Here is a 5,745-nt window from a genome sequence, read left to right as displayed (position 1 = left end):
GGAAAATGTGCGCGGAAATTTCAATAAAGCGCACTGCACGGTGTGCCGGCGCACTAAAAAATAAAAATATGCACTATTTCAGGATGGATGTTCTGCTTTCGTTCTATTGTTTTATATTAATGTATACAGTTTTAAGTTAAGCAAGACAGGTTTCTGTTTAAGAAAGATTCTTATTTTATTCAGTTAATTTTGTTTATTCGGCCGGCCCTGCCAATGAGGTGTCTCTTATTTATTTTTCAGGGATTTGGCAACCCTAGCCTGACATGTCAAGGTTAGGCTATTGTTATTGTTAGGCCCATACAGACAAGTATTATTATATTATACAGGTTGTGTGAAGTTAATAAAGTTCTATTTGCAACGTCGTGATCGACTTGCACACTAATAATGAATAAGGCTTTGCTAGTCAGTGGCTCCGGGTCCGAGTTCAGAGAAGAGCCCACGTGCTGCACGGGACGCGCATTTCTCAGCGCCGGCCAGCCCGCGATTCTGCCTTCTCCGCTTGTTGTATTTAAACGTAAACGCACCTCGCCTCGCAACCATTATTAACCCCGCTGCGTCACTTCCTTCTATCACTGTTTAATCTATTTTCATCGGACCATTGTTCACTGGCAAATCTGACGTGAAAAGATTTTTATTACAGACGGAAGTTTCAAAACGGTAACTTAACACAAACGAGGGTTATGGCGAGGTGCTCTATTCTAACTCGTCCTGTTTGATTGCTGTGGTAACAGTGATTTCAGGTGGTAGAGAAGCCATTATGAGAAGATTGCTAATAGGATCTTGACTTTAGTCTTCTTTCACTTCATGCGCATGCTCCATAACGTCTTTACAGCGATTTCAACCACTCCGCTCCAACGTTTCCGTTTTTTCGTGACAGGGCTTCGTGTAGACGCGATAAACATAAGTACCGGATCCAAACATTTTTCCGGATTCCGGCAATCCAGGTTACTTATGGAAGTCAGTAAAAACATACATTATATACATACATATATACATGCATGCATAAATAAATAGATAGATACATTACAGTTCATAGAGAATGAATAGGGGATTATTTCAGTTTTCTTTTTGGTTTTAGGAATGTTCTGTCGAATAAGTAGACAGCATAAACAGGCAGTTGTGAGAGGAAACCAGACCCGGCCATTTATAGAGTCTACCTGCCAGTCCTACAGCGAGGACAAACTGGACAAACACATGACGTCTGAGCATCACAGAATAGCCTGTCAGCACCGGTCAGAAATCCAATGTAAAGTTCAAAATCATTAAAAGAAACACATTAACATCATGATTCCTTTAAGTTTTTGTGTCCCTGTCCCTGCTCCCCCCCCCCCCCCCCCCCGTGACGCTCTGCCGCCACCGTCGCCCCCCCCCCCCAAAGCTGTAAACCTAGGGGAAACACTGGAAGGTATTACTAAGGAAGGAGTGAGTCTTTATAAAGACTGTTTACAGAGCTGCCAACTCTCACGCTTTCGCCGTGTGACACACGCTTTTGCATGTTTTCACACGCACTCACGCCACACATCCAACATCTCACGCCAAAAAAAAAATTTGGGGCAGAGACGCACCTCTCTCGCTCGCTCACTCGCATGCCTTCTGCCTCGGGACCCAAGCGTCCGGAGGTTGTTCGTGCTGCCTTGGCCGACCGGGGTTGAGCAGGCTGTACCGGTGATGATCCCTCCGCAGGTTCATCTTCAGCAACTATGTTATGAGTTTTACTTCCTCTAGAGCAGGGGTTTTCAACCGGGGGTCCGCGGCCCCCTGGTGGTCTGCGACGGCATTGCAGGAGGTCCGCGAAATTCACTTTGATATTTCGACACATTTCCAGATTACTCTTGAATATCGTGAAAAATATATATAATAAGAAAAATATGTCTAAAATAATATAAAGGTGCTGGTGATCATGAGATTAAACTTAAGTAGGCCTCAATTGTTTGTGTTATATTATAGGATTATCATTTGTGACATATTCTGCATTACTTTGTCATCTTCCCTCTTCAGTTGTAGCCCCAGTTTATGTTGATTGTTATTGATCAGTTACTTTAACATTCTCTCAACATGTCAGCTACATGTCTGTACATTTAAGTCATGAACGTTATATATTGATGTTCATATGGTTCTTAGATGCAGTACAACTACAAACTGCATTTTAATTTTGTTTCTAATTCTTAAGCATCAATTCTAGATTTGTTTGAGGTTTTTGGGTAGATATAGATTTGTTTGAGGTTTTTAAATAAAACCAACATGGAAAACCAAATGTTTAAACTTCCTTCTATCCACATGCACACACGCACACACACGTAGGCACGCGCGTAGGCACATCAGTGGGCCGCGGATTCCTTTCTAGTCAGAATGGTGGTCCCTGGGACAAAACCAGTTGAAAACCCCTGCTCTAGAGTCCAGTTTGATCGTTTTCTCGACGCTCCGCCAGGGCCGATCTGAGGACCTCACTAAACCATCCAATGGGGAGTTGCGATGTGTGTGGGCAGGGACTTAATCAACATGAGCACATTCCCCATCCATCTATTCCCTTTAGAATTATCCTGGTGCTCATGCAGGAGCTCGGTTCAGTTCAGTCTTTATTTTTCTGTCTGAAATTTGGCAGCAAAGCGAGACTGTGTCCAATGCTTTTTTCTTCTCTGTACAAGCATTGTGCAAGCTGTTAACAAAAGAGAAACTATCTTATTTTGTGTACCTAGAACTTGTTTCCATTTGCTGAGTTATCATAAGGGGAATTGTGTATCACTCCTGCTACTGATGAGAGGTCCATGTTAAGTGATATTTACAGAATGTTTTAGTGGTTATACTGTGGTTTATTAATGTTCTTGGCAGACACAAGAGGCACTTGTTTATATTTGATTCTTTGTTGTCTCTAGAAGTTCAGATTCGCTGGTCCATTACTATTTGAACCTCAGCATCTAGGTTTCAGAAATTGTAAAATTATACATTATATACATTATATGCACATTGTTGTTATAATTTTTCAGTCAGTCGAAATAAATCTTGAGGAGAAACATTTTGGGTTGTTTTGTGTCTGTATAGGCCTACTATAAAAAGCACTTTGCATTTTAAATTTTGGTACTTGTACTTTAACTTTTGATACTTAAGTACATTTCAACACCAGATACTTTTGATACTTAAGTACATTTAATATGAGCTACTTTAAGACTTTTACTCAAGTCATTTTCTGGCGGGTGACTTTTACTTTTACTGAAGTCACTTTCAGGTAAGATATCTGTACTTTTACTCAAGTATGGCTTTAAAGTACCTTATACACCACTGGCCACAGGCCAGTACAACCTTGCCCACAGATCTTAGAAAATGACTAACCAGCGTCTGATCTGCATCTGATACCTCATTTTTAGTTATTTTTGTCATGTGTTGATCCATTGTATTGCTTAAAAAGGCTATTGTTTAAGCACTTTGCATTTTTTTGTTTGATTGAACGTGTGGTGGGAGGCTTTGAATAATGAAAAATATTTCTCCCTAGCTAATCGAAAAACTAGTTTTTTGCTGAACATAAATCATCAACTGCTCTTAAAAATGCAATTATTAACAATGTAGGTTAGGCTTCAGTTAAGAATTAGTTGAATACCATTGTAATGAACATGTCAATCAACTATTAATAAGGCTATATTGTGGTACATAGACAGTCATTGAGGCACAACAATAGTTTTCTGGTTGAATGTTCAGCTCAAGTCTAGAAGGCCCTACAAGTCATGATCTGATGAACATGAATCCAAATAAGTTCAGGTATTGCACATCTTTAGCATACCACCCAAAAATCCACTAGAATGCAGGAAAGAACATCTACTTAAACCAAAATTTCCTGGGGGTGGAACTTCAGCTATGTCTTTGCTTCACAGAATGTAACCAATGTTATACATCTCCAGTAGGCCGCCCCTATCAACGACTTTGGGCCCCACAAACCACCTGAATGCACAACATGGGTACAGCGCCAAATTAATTCCAATTCCCTGATATTTGAGCCACCAACGTGTGTGGCAAAATGTTGGTCACCCCCAACAAAATCTCACTCCAAGGTTTTTTGAAAAGTTGGCAGCTCTCACAAAATAAACTTAACCAATGGTGGAAGAAGAATTCGGATCATTCACTGAGGTAAAAGCACCAAAACAGTAAAGTAACATTCCATTTCAAGTAAAAGTACTAAGACAGTAAAGTAGAAATACTCAATAATTAAATTAAACCATCTCCGACAGTAAAACAAAAATAGACAACAATTTCTAGGACTGAAATGCAGCATTGAACGGGCCTGAGCACATGTTTTTTGAAGTGTGCATGCGTTTTGTGCACTGCGGAGAGGATAAACGCTTCCCTTCCTGCGTCCATCACGTGATGTCGATTCTTTCCTGCTAATTGCTCATAGTGGTCCACACTATTAATTGCACATCACGATCACGCTGTGAAAACTTTATGTAAATTGAATTATAGTTGTAAAACAAAGCTTATTTCCTGTTGCCAGTAGGTGGCGCCATCAATATTATTACATACAGACTAATAGATCTGTTCAAGTAGGGGCACTGATGTAGTGTGTGCAACAAAAAAAAACGTCCTTACAATATCAATAGTGTCTCACTGTCTCACTGTCTCCCACTGATCGGTGCTCGGGCCCTAAATAGCCGAAAGATTCAAACGATGGTCGAGATCTTGAGAACTCGGCTTTATGATAAAGACTAATAAGTTGGTTTAATGCTGACCTTTCAGATTTTTATTTTCATATTATAATACACTGAAAATGCTTAATTGTTGAACCAGCATAATACGGCTCCCAATTCACTTCTTTTCATTTGGTAAACAATTGTCTTTTTCCAGTGTGAAAACTCCCAATTTAAATTAGTTTGTTTTGCAATATAAGTGCGTAACACAGAAAATATACAGCTAAAATGACAGCACAGTTAAATAAACAATAATGTGGATAAATACGAGGATATTAATAATAACATTTGAAAAAATTAAACAGTACACAAAATATGTTTAAATATACAGGGGGCGGGAGGAGGGGAAGCGATTTAATTTAGTGTATTTAGTGCATAAGTTATAAAGACTTGATACATTGTGTAAAGTCTTGATATATTGTGGAAAGATTTGATGTATTCCGTAAAGTCTTCATTTTTTCTTTAAAATTTTGATATATTCTGTAAAGTCTTGATATACTCTGTAAAGTTTTGATTCATGGCGTAAAGTTTTGATACATCAGGTAAAGTCTTCATATATTGTTTAAAGTTTGTATATATTCTGTAAAGATTTGATACATTCTGTAAAGTTTATATATATTTAGTATATTATTAAGTGTTAATATATTCTGTAAAGTCTTGTTTTATTCTTGAAATTAAAGAAATCCTGTGAAAGAATGGCACATGTTTGCCATTCTGTGAAACGAACCAAACAGAATCATTGAGTTTATGATGCAGCCGGTGTCATAGTAAACATGTATAACAAATTCCACACTAAGATGAAAAACGATATATATATATATAATCCTTCCAGACATTGATTGAATAGCTAAAATAGTTGATCGTTGCATTTGTTTTCTTTCTGTAAACATTTGAAGTGGATACAGATCAGTTGAATAAACATTGTGTGAAATCGATGTTTACCTCTAATTTTAATTACCTTTAATGTTATTGCTGTTATTTGTTTACGTCATAATAACAGTGTGATGACCACAAGCACCCGCGCGTCACGGCCTCCGGCGGATGACGTGTGACGCAGTCAGTGTATCTGGAG

Source organism: Limanda limanda, chromosome 6 (assembly GCF_963576545.1).
Source record: "Limanda limanda chromosome 6, fLimLim1.1, whole genome shotgun sequence".
Taxonomy (NCBI): Eukaryota; Metazoa; Chordata; class Actinopteri; order Pleuronectiformes; family Pleuronectidae; genus Limanda; species Limanda limanda.
Note: the sequence above shows the minus strand (reverse complement) of the source record.